This window comes from Electrona antarctica (genome assembly GCF_951216825.1).
Source record: "Electrona antarctica genome assembly, contig: scaffold_103, whole genome shotgun sequence".
Classification (NCBI taxonomy): Eukaryota; Metazoa; Chordata; class Actinopteri; order Myctophiformes; family Myctophidae; genus Electrona; species Electrona antarctica.
The window spans coordinates 439853-457700 of record NW_027637143.1 but is presented as its reverse complement, the minus strand read 5'-3'; the positions used below and the strand labels follow the sequence as shown (position 1 = coordinate 457700).

At 45.3% G+C, this 17848-nt stretch overlaps 1 protein-coding gene across 1 annotated transcript in view; it reads left to right on the top strand.

The window, feature by feature from the left end:
• LOC306919131 (estrogen-related receptor gamma-like) overlaps positions 1 to 17848 on the top strand; it is a gene marked incomplete at both ends in the record, with an annotated part of 39315 nt that overhangs the window by 771 nt on the left and 20696 nt on the right. The gene's annotated exons all lie outside the window — the stretch shown is intronic.

The window sequence follows — 17848 nt, the reverse complement described above, 5'->3', positions numbered from 1 at the left end:
CTCTGTACTGTCTACTGTACTCTGTACTGTCTACTGTACTCTGTACTGTCTACTGTACTGTCTACTGTACTCTGTACTGTACTCTGTACTGTACTCTGTACTCTGTACTGTCTACTGTACTCTGTACTGTCTACTGTACTCTGTACTGTCTACTGTACTCTGTACTGTACTATGTACTGTACTCTGTACTGTACTCTGTACTCTGTACTGTCTACTGTACTCTGTACTGTACTCTGTACTGTCTACTGTACTCTGTACTGTCTACTGTACTCTGTACTCTGTACTGTCTACTGTACTCTGTACTGTCTACTGTACTCTGTACTCTGTACTGTCTACTGTACTCTGTACTGTCTACTGTACTCTGTACTGTCTATGTACTGTCTACTGTACTCTGTACTGTCTACTGTACTCTGTACTGTCTACTGTACTGTCTACTGTACTCTGTACTGTCTACTGTACTCTGTACTGTCTATGTACTGTCTACTGTACTCTGTACTGTCTACTGTACTCTGTACTGTCTACTGTACTCTGTACTGTCTACTGTACTGTCTACTGTACTCTGTACTGTACTCTGTACTGTACTCTGTACTCTGTACTGTCTACTGTACTCTGTACTGTCTACTGTACTCTGTACTGTACTATGTACTGTACTCTGTACTGTACTCTGTACTCTGTACTGTCTACTGTACTCTGTACTGTCTACTGTACTCTGTACTGCACTCTGTACTGTACTCTGTACTCTGTACTGTCTACTGTACTCTGTACTGTCTACTGTACTCTGTACTGTACTCTGTACTGTACTCTGTACGGTCTACTGTACTCTGTACTGTACTCTGTACTCTGTACTGTCTACTGTACTCTGTACTGTCTACTGTACTCTGTACTGTCTACTGTACTCTGTACTGTACTCTGTACTGTCTACTGTACTTTGTACTGTCTACTGTACTCTGTACTGTCTACTGTACTGTCTACTGTACTCTGTACTGTACTCTGTACTGTCTACTGTACTCTGTACTGTCTACTGTACTCTGTACTGTCTACTGTACTGTCTACTGTACTGTCTACTGTACTCTGTACTGTACTCTGTACTGTCTACTGTACTCTGTACTGTCTACTGTACTCTGTACTGTCTACTGTACTGTCTACTGTACTCTGTACTGTCTACTGTACTCTGTACTCTGTACTGTCTACTGTACTCTGTACTGTCTACTGTACTCTGTACTCTGTACTGTCTACTGTACTCTGTACTGTCTACTGTACTCTGTACTGTCTATGTACTGTCTACTGTACTCTGTACTGTCTACTGTACTCTGTACTGTCTACTGTACTGTCTACTGTACTCTGTACTGTCTACTGTACTCTGTACTGTCTATGTACTGTCTACTGTACTCTGTACTGTCTACTGTACTCTGTACTGTCTACTGTACTCTGTACTGTCTACTGTACTGTCTACTGTACTCTGTACTGTACTCTGTACTGTACTCTGTACTCTGTACTGTCTACTGTACTCTGTACTGTCTACTGTACTCTGTACTGTACTATGTACTGTACTCTGTACTGTACTCTGTACTCTGTACTGTCTACTGTACTCTGTACTGTCTACTGTACTCTGTACTGCACTCTGTACTGTACTCTGTACTCTGTACTGTCTACTGTACTCTGTACTGTCTACTGTACTCTGTACTGTACTCTGTACTGTACTCTGTACGGTCTACTGTACTCTGTACTGTACTCTGTACTCTGTACTGTCTACTGTACTCTGTACTGTCTACTGTACTCTGTACTGTCTACTGTACTCTGTACTGTACTCTGTACTGTCTACTGTACTTTGTACTGTCTACTGTACTCTGTACTGTCTACTGTACTGTCTACTGTACTCTGTACTGTACTCTGTACTGTCTACTGTACTCTGTACTGTCTACTGTACTCTGTACTGTCTACTGTACTGTCTACTGTACTGTCTACTGTACTCTGTACTGTACTCTGTACTGTCTACTGTACTCTGTACTGTCTACTGTACTCTGTACTGTCTACTGTACTGTCTACTGTACTCTGTACTGTCTACTGTACTCTGTACTGTCTACTGTACTGTCTACTGTACTCTGTACTGTCTACTGTACTCTGTACTGTACTCTGTACTGTCTACTGTACTCTGTACTGTCTACTGTACTCTGTACTGTCTACTGTACTCTGTACTGTACTCTGTACTGTCTACTGTACTCTGTACTGTACTATGTACTGTCTACTGTACTCTGTACTGTACTCTGTACTGTCTACTGTACTCTGTACTGTACTCTGTGTACTCTGTACTGTACTCTGTACTGTCTACTGTACTCTGTACTGTCTACTGTACTCTGTACTGTCTACTGTACTCTGTACTGTACTCTGTACTGTCTACTGTACTCTGTACTGTACTCTGTACTGTCTACTGTACTCTGTACTGTCTACTGTACTCTGTACTGTCTACTGTACTCTGTACTGTACTCTGTACTGTCTACTGTACTCTGTACTGTCTACTGTACTCTGTACTGTACTCTGTACGGTCTACTGTACTCTGTACTGTACTCTGTACTGTCTACTGTACTCTGTACTGTACTCTGTACTGTACTCTGTACTGTCTACTGTACTCTGTACTGTACTCTGTACTGTACTCTGTACTGTCTACTGTACTCTGTACTGTACTCTGTACTGTCTACTGTACTCTGTACTGTACTCTGTACTGTACTCTGTACTGTCTACTGTACTCTGTACTGTACTCTGTACTGTCTACTGTACTCTGTACTGTACTCTGTACTGTCTACTGTACTCTGTACTGTACTCTGTACTGTCTACTGTACTCTGTACTGTACTCTGTACTGTCTACTGTACTCTGTACTGTACTCTGTACTGTCTACTGTACTCTGTACTGTCTACTGTACTCTGTACTGTCTACTGTACTCTGTACTGTACTCTGTACTGTCTACTGTACTCTGTACTGTCTACTGTACTCTGTACTGTACTCTGTACGGTCTACTGTACTCTGTACTGTACTCTGTACTGTCTACTGTACTCTGTACTGTACTCTGTACTGTACTCTGTACTGTCTACTGTACTCTGTACTGTACTCTGTACTGTCTACTGTACTCTGTACTGTACTCTGTACTGTACTCTGTACTGTCTACTGTACTCTGTACTGTACTCTGTACTGTCTACTGTACTCTGTACTGTCTACTGTACTGTGTACTGTCTACTGTACTCTGTACTGTACTCTGTACTGTCTACTGTACTCTGTACTGTCTACTGTACTCTGTACTGTCTACTGTACTCTGTACTGTACTCTGTACTGTCTACTGTACTCTGTACTGTACTCTGTACTGTCTACTGTACTGTGTACTGTCTACTGTACTCTGTACTGTACTCTGTACTGTCTACTGTACTCTGTACTGTCTACTGTACTGTGTACTGTCTACTGTACTCTGTACTGTACTCTGTACTGTACTCTGTACTGTCTACTGTACTGTGTACTGTCTACTGTACTCTGTACTGTACTCTGTACTGTACTCTGTACTGTCTACTGTACTCTGTACTGTCTACTGTACTCTGTACTGTACTCTGTACTCTGTACTGTCTACTGTACTCTGTACTGTACTCTGTACTGTCTATGTACTGTCTACTGTACTCTGTACTGTCTACTGTACTCTGTACTGTACTCTGTACTGTCTACTGTACTCTGTACTGTCTACTGTACTCTGTACTGTACTCTGTACTGTCTACTGTACTCTGTACTGTACTCTGTAATGTCTACTGTACTCTGTACTGTACTCTGTACTGTCTACTGTACTCTGTACTGTCTACTGTACTCTGTACTGTACTCTGTACTGTCTACTGTACTCTGTACTGTACTCTGTACTGTCTACTGTACTCTGTACCTTCTACTGTACTCTGTACTGTCTACTGTACTCTGTACTGTCTACTGTACTCTGTACTGTACTCTGTACTGTCTACTGTACTCTGTACTGTACTCTGTACTGTCTACTGTACTCTGTACTGTCTACTGTACTCTGTACTGTCTACTGTACTGTCTACTGTACTCTGTACTGTCTAATGTACTCTGTACTGTCTACTGTACTCTGTACTGTCTACTGTACTCTGTACTGTACTCTGTACTGTCTACTGTACTCTGTACTGTCTACTGTACTCTGTACTGTCTATGTACTGTCTACTGTACTCTGTACTGTACTCTGTACTGTCTACTGTACTCTGTACTGTCTACTGTACTCTGTACTGTACTCTGTACTGTCTACTGTACTCTGTACTGTCTACTGTACTCTGTACTGTACTCTGTACTGTCTACTGTACTCTGTACTGTCTACTGTACTCTGTACTGTACTCTGTACTGTCTACTGTACTCTGTACTGTCTACTGTACTCTGTACTGTACTCTGTACTGTCTACTGTACTCTGTACTGTCTACTGTACTCTGTACTGTACTCTGTACTGTCTACTGTACTCTGTACTGTCTACTGTACTCTGTACTGTACTCTGTACTGTCTACTGTACTCTTTACTGTCTACTGTACTCTGTACTGTCTACTGTACTCTGTACTGTACTCTGTACTGTCTACTGTACTCTTTACTGTCTACTGTACTCTGTACTATCTACTGTACTCTGTACTGTACTCTGTACTGTACTCTGTACTGTCTACTGTACTCTGTACTGTACTCTGTACTGTCTACTGTACTCTGTACTGTCTACTGTACTCTGTACTGTCTACTGTACTCTGTACTGTACTCTGTACTGTCTACTGTACTCTGTACTGTCTACTGTACTCTGTACTGTACTCTGTACTGTCTACTGTACTCTGTACTGTCTATGTACTGTCTACTGTACTCTGTACTGTCTACTGTACTCTGTACTGTACTCTGTACTGTCTACTGTACTCTGTACTGTCTATGTACTGTCTACTGTACTCTGTACTGTCTACTGTACTCTGTACTGTCTACTGTACTCTGTACTGTCTACTGTACTCTGTACTGTACTCTGTACTGTCTACTGTACTCTGTACTGTCTATGTACTGTCTACTGTACTCTGTACTGTCTACTGTACTCTGTACTGTCTATGTACTGTCTACTGTACTCTGTACTGTCTACTGTACTGTCTACTGTACTCTGTACTGTCTACTGTACTCTGTACTGTACTCTGTACTGTCTACTGTACTCTGTACTGTCTACTGTACTCTGTACTGTATTCTGTACTGTCTACTGTACTCTGTACTGTCTACTGTACTCTGTACTGTACTCTGTACTGTCTACTGTACTCTGTACTGTCTACTGTACTCTGTACTGTCTACTGTACTCTGTACTGTCTATGTACTCTGTACTGTATACTGTACTCTGTACTGTCTACTGTACTCTGTACTGTACTGTCTACTGTACTCTGTACTGTCTACTGTACTCTGTACTGTACTCTGTACTGTCTACTGTACTCTGTACTGTCTATGTACTCTGTACTGTACTCTGTACTGTCTACTGTACTCGGTACTGTACTCTGTACTGTATACTGTACTCTGTACTGTCTACTGTACTCTGTACTGTACTCTGTACTGTCTACTGTACTCTGTACTGTCTACTGTACTCTGTACTGTACTCTGTACTGTCTACTGTACTCTGTACTGTCTATGTACTCTGTACTGTCTACTGTACTCTGTACTGTCTACTGTACTCTGTACTGTCTATGTACTGTCTACTGTACTCTGTACTGTCTACTGTACTCTGTACTGTACTCTGTACTGTCTACTGTACTCTGTACTGTCTACTGTACTCTGTACTGTACTCTGTACGGTCTACTGTACTCTGTACTGTACTCTGTACTGTCTACTGTACTCTGTACTGTACTCTGTACCTTCTACTGTACTCTGTACTGTACTCTGTACCTTCTACTGTACTCTGTACTGTACTCTGTACCTTCTACTGTACTCTGTACTGTACTCTGTACTGTCTACTGTACTGTACTCTGTACTGTCTACTGTACTCTGTACTGTACTCTGTACCTTCTACTGTACTCTGTACTGTACTCTGTACCGTCTACTGTACTCTGTACTGTACTCTGTACTGTCTACTGTACTCTGTACTGTACTCTGTACTGTCTACTGTACTCTGTACTGTACTCTGTACCTTCTACTGTACTCTGTACTGTACTCTGTACGGTCTACTGTACTCTGTACTGTACTCTGTACTGTCTACTGTACTCTGTACTGTACTCTGTACCTTCTACTGTACTCTGTACTGTACTCTGTACTGTCTACTGTACTTGCTTTCACATGACATGAAAAAAACGAAAACTCAAACAAATCCCATGGCAGTCCCTGAGTCAAATTTGGACACATTTAGTAACCCATTTTTTCACCCAGTGTCAATTATCTAATCATTAGATTCTAATGTAATCCTGGGCTCTACAGGGGCGCTGGGCTCTACAGGGGCTCTACAGGGGCTATCCCTACAGGCTCTATCCTGGGCTCTACAGGGGCTATCCCTACAGGCTCTCTCCTGGGCTCTACAGGGGCTATCCCTACAGGCTCTATCCTGGGCTCTACAGGGGCTATCCCTACAGGCTCTATCCTGGGCTCTACAGGGGCTATCCCTACAGGCTCTCTCCTGGGCTCTACAGGGGCTATCCCTACAGGCTCTATCCTGGGCTCTACAGGGGCTATCCCTACAGGCTCTATCCTGGGCTCTACAGGGGCTATCCCTACAGGCTCTATCCTGGGCTCTACAGGGGCTATCCCTACAGGCTCTATCCTGGGCTCTACAGGGGCTATCCCTACAGGCTCTATCCTGGGCTCTACAGGGGCTGCAATGTGAAAACTGTACTAGTTATTCTAATGTAATCCTGGGCTCTACAGGGGCGCTGGGCTCTACAGGGGCGCTGGGCTCTACAGGGGCTCTACAGGGCTACAGTGCTCTACAGGGGCGCTGGGCTCTACAGGGGCGCTGGGCTCTACAGGGGCGCTGGGCTCTACAGGGGCTCTACAGGGCTACAGGGCTCTACAGGGGTGCTGGGCTCTACAGGGGCGCTGGGCTCTACAGGGGCTCTACAGGGCTACAGGGCTCTACAGGGGCGCTGGGCTCTACAGGGGCGCTGGGCTCTACAGGGGCGCTGGGCTCTACAGGGGCTCTACAGGGCTACAGGGCTCTACAGGGGCGCTGGGCTCTACAGGGGCTCTACAGGGCTCTACAGGGGCGCTGGGCTCTACAGGGGCTCTACAGGGCTACAGGGCTCTACAGGGGCGCTGGGCTCTACAGGGGCGCTGGGCTCTACAGGGACGCTGGGCTCTACAGGGGCTCTACAGGGCTATACAGGGGCGCTGGGCTCTACAGGGGCGCTGGGCTCTACAGGGGCGCTGGGCTCTACAGGGGCTCTACAGGGCTACAGGGCTCTACAGGGGCGCTGGGCTCTACAGGGGCGCTGGGCTCTACAGGGGCGCTGGGCTCTACAGGGGCGCTGGGCTCTACAGGGGCTCTACAGGGGCGCTGGGCTCTACAGGGGCGCTGGGCTCTACAGGGGCTCTACAGGGGCGCTGGGCTCTACAGGGGCTCTACAGGGGCGCTGGGCTCTACAGGGGCTATACAGGGGCGCTGGGCTCTACAGGGGCTCTACAGGGGTGCTGGGCTCTACAGGGGCGCTGGGCTCTACAGGGGCTCTACAGGGGCGCTGGGCTCTACAGGGGCGCTGGGCTCTACAGGGGCTCTACAGGGGCGCTGGGCTCTACAGGGGCGCTGGGCTCTACAGGGGCGCTGGGCTCTACAGGGGCGCTGGGCTCTACAGGGGCTCTACAGGGGCGCTGGGCTCTACAGGGGCGCTGGGCTCTACAGGGGCTCTACAGGGGCGCTGGGCTCTACAGGGGCTCTACAGGGGCGCTGGGCTCTACAGGGGCGCTGGGCTCTACAGGGGCTCTACAGGGGCGCTGGGCTCTACAGGGGCTCTACAGGGGCTCTACAGGGGCTCTACAGGGGCGCTGGGCTCTACAGGGGCTCTACAGGGGCGCTGGGCTCTACAGGGGCGCTGGGCTCTACAGGGGCTCTACAGGGGCGCTGGGCTCTACAGGGGCTCTACAGGGGCGCTGGGCTCTACAGGGGCGCTGGGCTCTACAGGGGCTCTACAGGGGCGCTGGGCTCTACAGGGGCTCTACAGGGGCGCTGGGCTCTACAGAGGCGCTGGGCTCTACAGGGGCTCTACAGGGGCGCTGGGCTCTACAGGGGCTCTACAGGGGCGCTGGGCTCTACAGGGGCGCTGGGCTCTACAGGGGCGCTGGGCTCTACAGGGGCTCTACAGGGGCGCTGGGCTCTACAGGGGCGCTGGGCTCTACAGGGGCTCTACAGGGGCGCTGGGCTCTACAGGGGCTCTACAGGGGCGCTGGGCTCTACAGGGGCGCTGGGCTCTACAGGGGCTCTACAGGGGCGCTGGGCTCTACAGGGGCTCTACAGGGGCGCTGGGCTCTACAGGGGTGCTGGGCTCTACAGGGGTTCTACAGGGGCGCTGGGCTCTACAGGGGCTCTACAGGGGCGCTGCAATGTGAAAACTGTACTAGTTGCATAATTTGCATTGTAGATTTAGATTATTATTACCAAACAACCACTTCAGCCGTACACATACATTCCGGCCATTTGAAAATATCAGTGTTGTAACTTAATGTTGCTTACATAGTTCATATTTGCATAATGGTTAAAATCTGTGTATTGCATAGTATGAATAGTTACAGTTTAAAAGGACTTGATTGAGTTAAGAAAATAATTGATTTATTTACAGTCTATATTGATTTCATTTAGAATTGCGATTTCTAATTGCATTAATAACAAAGCGTTTACTAAAACTGCATGTCCCATGATGCATCATGTCCCATGATGCATCATGTCCCATGATGCATCATGTCCCATGATGCTTTGTGACTAGCGTCGGATGTCCGGGGAAAAAGCCAGGTTTTCTTTGTTGTGACCCAAGTGGAGATTGAGCAGTGGCGTGCACAGATAGACACTAGGGGGTGCTAGAGCACCCCCTGCCCTTTTGGCAATGTGCCCTTTTGGAAAAAAAAGAAAAAAAAACTTTTTTTTTTTCTTCTTTTTTTTTGATTTTTCAAAAATAGCAGACCTACAAGTTCATAGCGCGCCACCGAGTGGCGCGCTATGAGCTTGTAGATCTGCTATTTTTAAATAGCTAAAGCATAACATAATGCTAACACCAAAAGGGGTTCCCGCCCAAAATGGATTAAGGCAACCGGCCGGTTCCACGCGCTGCACAAGGTGCCCTTTTTTAACTTGAGCACCTGCCCCTCTAAATGTCTGTGCACGCCACTGAGATTGAGCAATACTAGCAGCCAGTAGCCGAGAGAAACCTCGCATGACGAGTAATGCCAAAGGATTCATACCACTTTCTTTCTTATAAAAAAGCGAAACTTCATTCCCTTATCCCGACGTCCTGTTCAGTCTTTTTGATCGTAATAATCTACATTCAGCAGATCTACAAGCTCACAATGCGTCGACGCATTGTGAGCTTTACTTTAATCTATACTTGCAGATTGGCTATTTTCAAATGATTAGTATACCACATTTGAAAACGTGAAATAAGATATTGTGGATAAAGACTACTTTCTACTATTGGTGCTTCAACCCATGTTGGGCGGGAATCCCTTTTGGTGTTTTAAGCATTATGTTATGCTTTAGCTGTTGAAAAATAGCAGACCTACAAGCTCATAGCGCGGCACTCGGTGCCGCGCTACGAGCTTGTAGATCTGCTATTTTTGAAAAATCGTGAAAATGGCGCACATCTTTGAATATATATTCTTTCAGAGTGAACGTTTTTAACTCACATCTTTGCTTCTGGGGTCCCTGTAACAACATGTTTTCAGATGGGGGTCGGCGGCCAATTACATATATTTTTGGGGGTCCTTGAAATTACAATGTTTGAGAACCACTGACTGACATAGAAACATGTTTTTTTTTTTAGAAAACTGTACATTTTAATCAAGTTTTATTCAAACTGTAGAGTATTTCTATATTACAGTATTGACACTTTCACTCCAGTACAAAATGTGATGTTGTTCACACCCCAAACACCATGACTGCCTGAACACCTGCTCTTCTGTTGACGTGTGTGTGTGTGTGTGTGTGTGTGTGTGTGTGTGTGTGTGTGTGTGTGTGTGTGTGTGTGTGTGTGTGTGTGCGTGTGCGTGTGCGTGTGCGTGTGTTGACGCCTGCTTCTCCTCCATGCTTACACGACAAACTCTGTCTGAGAGCACTGTGTTTTCACCAATGGATGACATGAAGAAGTGTGTGCGTGTGCGTGCACGTACATTTGTTTTAGGGTCATTCATTCATGAACAAAGGAGACGTATTCATGTTAGTGTAGCAGAGTGGCTCACGGCCTGATGGTGGCGCTATAGTGTATCAGAGTGGCTCACAGCCTGATGGTGGCGCTATAGTGTAGCAGAGTGGCTCACAGCCTGATGGTGGCGCTATAGTGTAGCAGAGTGGCTCACAGCCTGATGGTGGCGCTATAGTGTAGCAGAGTGGCTCACAGCCTGATGGTGGCGCTATAGTGTAGCAGAGTGGCTCACAGCCTGATGGTGGTGCTATAGTGTAGCAGAGTGGCTCACAGCCTGATGGTGGCGCTATAGTGTAGCAGAGTGGCTCACAGCCTGATGGTGGCGCTATAGTGTAGCAGAGTGGCTCACAGCCTGATGGTGGTGCTATAGTGTAGCAGAGTGGCTCACAGCCTGATGTTGGCGCTATAGTGTAGCAGAGTGGCTCACAGCCTGATGGTGGCGCTATAGTGTAGCAGAGTGGCTCACGGCCTGATGGTGGCGCTATAGTGTAGCAGAGTGGCTCACGGCCTGATGGTGGCGCTATAGTGTAGCAGAGTGGCTCACAGCCTGATGGTGGTGCTATAGTGTAGCAGAGTGGCTCACAGCCTGATGGTGGCGCTATAGTGTAGCAGAGTGGCTCACAGCCTGATGGTGGCGCTATAGTGTAGCAGAGTGGCTCACAGCCTGATGGTGGCGCTATAGTGTAGCAGAGTGGCTCACAGCCTGATGGTGGCGCTATAGTGTAGCAGAGTGGCTCAGAGCCTGATGGTGGCGCTACACACAGAGAAGTCTTGGGCTATTTCTATGAACACCTTGCTGGGTTAATTTCGTTCAGCCATTATTCTGGTTTATTTGGTTACTGTAAACACACTGCTGGGTTGTTCTGTCTACCCATCACCCTGGGTAACCCCTGGGTCAAAGCGCTTGAACACCTGCCTGGGTTATTTTAACCCAGAGGTTGCTGGGTTAATTTCGTTCAGCCATTATTCTGGTTTATTTGGTTAATGTAAACACACTGCTGGGTTGTTCTGTCTACCCATCACCCTGGGTAACCCCTGGGTCAAAGCGCTGGGTTATTTTAACCCAGAGGTTGGCTTTATTGATTTTCCCACTTGATTGATTGATTGATTGAAATATTTATTAACAGTTTGCAGAATTACAGTACATTTCAAGCACAAACTCAATACAAAGGCTGTTAAGTGTGTGAGTGGACGACGACGGGGGGGGTGGGGGGTCTCAAGGTTCGGGGACCCCCAGGGACCCCCCAGGGACCCCCCACATGGTAACTTAAGGCACTTCTGGTTGTCGGGTTGAGATATAACCTACATATTCTGATTCAGCGCCATTGGTTTAGTGGGGGTAGAAGGAGTTTTGGAGCAAAATGACTAAAATTCGAGAAAATATGAATTTTTTAAACTTTCAAACAGCAATTTGACCCATTTCTAAGTCTTCTAGACAGTTAAAACTAACACCATTAGATTTCCCTTACTTGACATAGGGGGGGAAGTGTATTTAGAGGAATCCTTACAAAATTGGATTTTTAGTGGCCTCCAACGCGTTAAAATCAATTAAAAATCCAAATTTTGTCCGTTTGTTTTGAGCAGGCAAATTTCTTCTTCGTCTCATCAAGCTGAATCCATTGAACTTGGTCATGAGTCTCTACGACACTTCTAACTATTAAAGGTCACGCCCATGACCCCTGTGCGGCGTCGAGCCCCTTTTAAGCTATAGACGACAGGGAAAAACCAATTTTTCTAAAACAAAGGGTGTCTATCCATGTCTGAAGCACGGGGAATCCAATGGAATTGGTTTCAAGTCTCTACGACACTTCTAAATATTTTAGATATTTTTTTAGACACGTTTTTTGGACCCCACAAACACAAATATTTTTTTTTTTTTATAAAAACTACTCATTCTGACTCACTTTTTCACGCTGGATTTAATGGAATTGGTCCCGTTGAAAATAAATGTTCTGTTATTTTTCTAGCCTCTCTAAGGCCACTAAGTCAAAAACCATTAGATATTAGAGGCCCATATTTTAGTATGTTCTATAGCTTGTCAGGACGAACAATCTGATATGTGTTTCTCCACACACGGTCATGTGGTTCTGAAAACTAGGGTTAGACTTTGAGGCGCGATAGCTCCTCCCACAAAGGTCGAAAATGGGCGTGCCTTACATCCACGCATAGCTATCGATTTGACGAACGCGCCAATATGTGTCTCCCCGCACACGGACCTGTGGTTCTCAAAATTAGGGTTAGCATTTCACCATTCAATACACTCTAAGGTTTACCATGTCTATAAAGCTTGTGGATTACAGGTCAGAGTTGGAGAACTCTTGCTACGGGTGTCGCACGAGAAGGGCGGACCTATCGGAGCGTAGATCTTGGAGAGCTGTACGCGCCCATGTGAATTACTTGGCTGACGGACCTATCGTTCCTGAGCTATCGTGCATTGAAAACTAACCCTAACGCTAGCCAATTAAGAGAACCGTAAGTCCGTGTGCTGGGAAACACATATCAGCGTGTTCAGCTTGTCGTGCTGAGTCCGAAAATTGTCTCACTTTTTTCCAGACGTGTTTCGAGGGCAAGGGACCGATAGTAGGCGTTTACACCCACTTCCTGACATTGTAGAGAGATGAGACCACAACCGTTGGAATCGGGTCGAAAAAGTAAGTGGGGATACATACCCCTTGATTATTTTAAAACATTTGAAATATATCGTTTCTGGGTGCATTTGTGACACTGGGTGCATTTGTGTCCAAAACGGTTGAGAAATTAAAGAGTTACCATGTGGGGGTCCCTGGGGGTCCCCAGGGGTCCCCGAACCTTGAGACCCCCAAAAACGCCCCCAGGGGGGTGACACGACTCCAACAAACCCACCCCTGTGCAAAACGGTTGAGAAATGAAAGAGCTACCATGTGGGGGTCCCTGGGGGTCCCCAGGGGTCCCCGAACCTTGAGACCCCCAAAAACACCCCCAGTGGGGTGACACGATTGGATATGTACTGTAATTCTGCAAACTGTTAATAAAACAATCAATTGATTAATTGCGTACAAAAGGAAACAAATTAACAGCCTGAACAGAAAAACACATTTGTGACATTTGCCAGTGGGACTGTGTGTGTACCTTTAAGTTCCCAGTATGCCACTCGCGCGCGCTTTGGGATTTTCTGTTTATTAGATCTAAAAGCTTTTCTTCAATATAGCTGTTGTCTGAGGAGGCAATATAACTCTGTTTTGTACTTTCTACGTCACTTCCCAGCACCCGCGCGGCGCGCGCACACAACACACGTGACACACACACACACACACACACACACACGTTACAGAAAAGCGCGGGCTGACTCGGCTGAGCAGTGAACAAACCACCAACAACAACAACAGAGTTCAGCTCAGTTCACCCGACCGGCGTTTATCCATCGTGAGTTTTCTTTTTATTACTTGTATTAAACTACTATGAGGCCTAGCTTTGCTTTAGCCTCCATGTTGGCAAAACAGAAACGAGACGTCATGGGATAACTATCATAGCATATGATAGTTATGATTCATAGGCTACTATGAGCAGAGGGGCTAATGGCTAGCATGGTTAGCATGGTGTTATCCTCGGTGACCGGCAGTGTTGACAACATAGCATGCATGGTTAGCATGTTGCATGCATGAGAACAGGGACAATACACCGTGAATGATTACATTGACTTCATGTAAAGATAGTTATTTCGTCTGCTTTATACTGCTTTTACTATATACGGCTATATTTTTGTATTCTACCGGCAGTTAGCCTCGGTGACAGGCAGCGTTGTGCCTAAACATAGCATGGTTAGCATGTTGCATGCATGAGAACAGTGACAATACACCGTGAATGATTACATTGACTTCATGTAAAGATAGTTATTTCGTCTGCTTTATACTGCTTTTACTATATACGGCTATATTTTTGTATTCTACCGGCAGTTAGCCTCGGTGACCGGCAGTGCCTAAACTAGAATAGGCTTTGCAAGCTAGAACCAATTTCGATAGTTATTTGTTTTTGTAGTGCAAACGCAGGTTGCCTCATCACAAATTATTACTACATTCGCTAAGTTTACAATAAATGTCAAGTCATTCTGTTTTCTAATTTAGATAATCTGATTTCATTCTAGTCATGGAGTTTCACCATGGACAGTTTTGTTGCAGAGATGCTGACTGCATGGCAACTCTCTAATTTAATTGAGACATTTAAAGGTAAATACATTTTTATTGAGGCAATGTTGTACTATAAACTATTTTGATATATTTTAAGGAAGCCATATCCAGTTTGTTACTAAATCCACACCATTTGTTGCTAAAAAACAAAATTGCAGATTTACAAGCTCACAACAGATTGCATTGTGAGCTTGTAGATATTTCTGGCTGCTAATCCTCCCAAAAATGTGGACGACTATGTAAATAAAATAAAAAAATCATTGTTTTTTTTTTTTTAATACGTGGTGCCAAAGTTTGTTTTCGCCATTGAGAATGCATTTGGCGTTTAAATTCAATAACTCAAACTATAAAACATTTCAAAGTAAAAAGTTCCAGCATGTGTCTCCACAGTCAGCTGAATTATAAAAAATGTGAATGGATTTTCTAGGTGAAAGTGATTTTTGGGCAGTTTTGCATGGGCTCTCAATGTGTTTTAAAATTGTAATAATTGTGACTGGCCTACATTTGTAACAACATTTACTTATTTCTTTATTTTCATTCTTGAATTTCAGAGGAGGAGGTTGATGAGGAGAGTTTCCTATTGTTGGACACCAATGCCATTGCAGCACTAATACCAAAAATCGGACAGCGTGTCAAGTTTCAGAAACACCACAAGGAACTTGTGAGTAAAACATTTTAGGTTTGATCGGAAGTTTTCTGTCCTATGATGATGATGGAGAGCCTCAGTTTGGCTTAGTGAAAAACATTGTAGTCATCAATCAATCAGTCAAGCTTGTTGCCCAAAAGTGGGACACTGTGGGTTTTGATAGAAATTTGTTTGCTCATTGCGTTGAGGCAACCACTAGTGTCTTTGCTGTCGACCAGAGTTCTCTTATGGACTATCACAGTCTCCATGCTGTGAAATCGTACAGAGATGACAGTTACTACATTTCGCTTAGATACAGAGTCTATTAACCACTTTATCCATATTCTGGGGGGCGATTTGCAAAAAATAGCAGATCTACAAGCTCCAAGCGGGCCATTTGGAACATGTTGTGAGCTTGTAGTTCTGCTATTTTTGATAAAGAGAATTTGAGTAGAGATTTAGTGTTGTCTGGAAAAGCGGTCCAATTACATACAGGTTACATTTGTGTTTTTGTATGGACATAGTGTTGGGTGCTGGCACATGCACACATGGCATCAACGCATGGTGTTGTGTGCTGGCCCACTACGTCTTTCTTTTATCTGTTCTGTGTTTTTATATGGACATAGTGTTGGGTGCTGGCACATATGCACACATGGCATCAACGCATGGTGTTGTGTGCTGGCCCACTACGTCTTTCTTTTATCTGTTCTGTGTTTTTATATGGACATAGTGTTGGGTGCTGGCACATATGCACACATGGCATCAACGCATGGTGCTGTGTGCTGGCCCACTACGTCTTTCTTTTATCTGTTCTGTGTTTTTATATGGACATAGTGTTGGGTGCTGGCACATGCACACATGGCATCAACGCATGGTGTTGTGTGCTGGCCCACTAAGTCTTTCTTTTATCTGTTCTGTGTTTTTATATGGACATAGTGTTGGGTGCTGGCACATATGCACACATGGCATCAACGCATGGTGCTGTGTGCTGGCACACTATACACTCTGTCTTTCTTTTATCTGTATTGAATTGTATTGTATTGCATTGTACTGTATGTGTCATTGTATGTTTAGTTTTACTACCATTTTAAGAGCCTGCTCAGGGACTACAGATGTAAATTAGCTTATGGCCAACAAGTCGGAAGTTGGCTCTGTCTCATCTGTATGTTTTAAGAAGTCTTTGGAATAGAGCGTTGCAGTCCCGCCCCTTACCATGGCCCAGGAAATGATTCTCCGTTCATTTTCCTCATAGACATTTCAGAAAGTATTTATTTAAAGACGTTTACACCGTGGACAAAGCCAACTCTTGTCGTGACAAATCATGACAACAAACTTTTCGGGCCAAACAAAGAATTAGAAAGTAGAAAAAACCGCAGGTTACAACACTTTGTTTTTCTTCTATGTAATTATTTGTGTGTTGTCATGATTTGTCACGACTCGAGTTGGCTTCGTACGACGCTTAAAAGGTCTTTAAAGACTGTCTATGGGAAAAATGCATTGGGATTCATTTCCTGGTCCATGGTAAGGGACTGCGACGCTCTATAGTCCATTAATTTAACTATGATTCTCTACAGATTAACACACCAAGTTTTGCAGAGGGTTCTCAAGGTGCTTCTGTGGCACCGGCACCAGCACCAGTGGAAGAATCCACATTCAGAATCCACAACGGCACCAATGTAGGAATCGACAATCTACAACCAACCTGTGTGTTGAACCTGCAGCTGGTACCAACATTTGTAAGTTGTTGGGGTCGCTGTTCTACACAAGTCACACAGGATTCGGTTGCATATTTGGCCACTCTGGCACGGTTTTTATTTCACAGAAAAGGTAGAGACAAGGTAAGTGCATCTAGACAACAGTTCATTTCTTCCTTTTCAGCGGGGGGGGGGGCAGCAAGGAGGAGCAGCAGCAGCGGACCAGCCGAGGACCGTATCAGGTAAGTGGGTTTCTTTTATGGTTTTCCTTCCCTCCCCTCTAGGACAGCCTTGCTATTCCAGGTTTGCATAATGTGCAGCCTTGCCATTCCAGCCAAGGAGGGGTTTTGCATAATATGCCAAATCAAATGCAACTAAATAATAATGTATTTTCTTACAGGGGGGGAGGAGGAGCGTCTACCGGTAAGTAGGACTCATGCCAGGGCTTCTCATCGAACACAGGTGGGGGTTATAGGGAAAGTTCAGTGCCATAGCCTCAGAGCCCAACGGTGTCATACATCCAGTATTGGAACGGCCTGTGAGGTAAGAGAATACACATTACTACCTTATCATCATCATCATCATACTGCTATTTAGAGAGGGGGGGAATATGGGTCTGTCTTACCGTGCGCCGTAGGTATGCGTGCTTCCCCGGGAGAGTTGTGAGATTGAGAGAGGCAGGGGATTATATACTACCTGGGCGTTGGCCCGCAGGTGTCGGGTAATCAGGTAATCTGGTAGATGAATAGGCGGCGTGGGAAGTACCGCCCATTCTGTATGATTCCAAGCTGACAGCGCGTCAGCCCACCTCCCTCCCTCTTAAGTATTGACTAAAAAAATCCCAGTGAAAATGCAAAAAAAGAAACTTAAAAAAAGAGAACTTAAGAAAATATTTTATAATATATATTTTTTTAATTTTACAGTACCACACAGTTCTTGTTGTCCTAGTCTAGTCTTTGTCTTTTTTCTATGCCCTTTCTCTTGTCTTTCTTTTCTTTCTGCAGACTGCA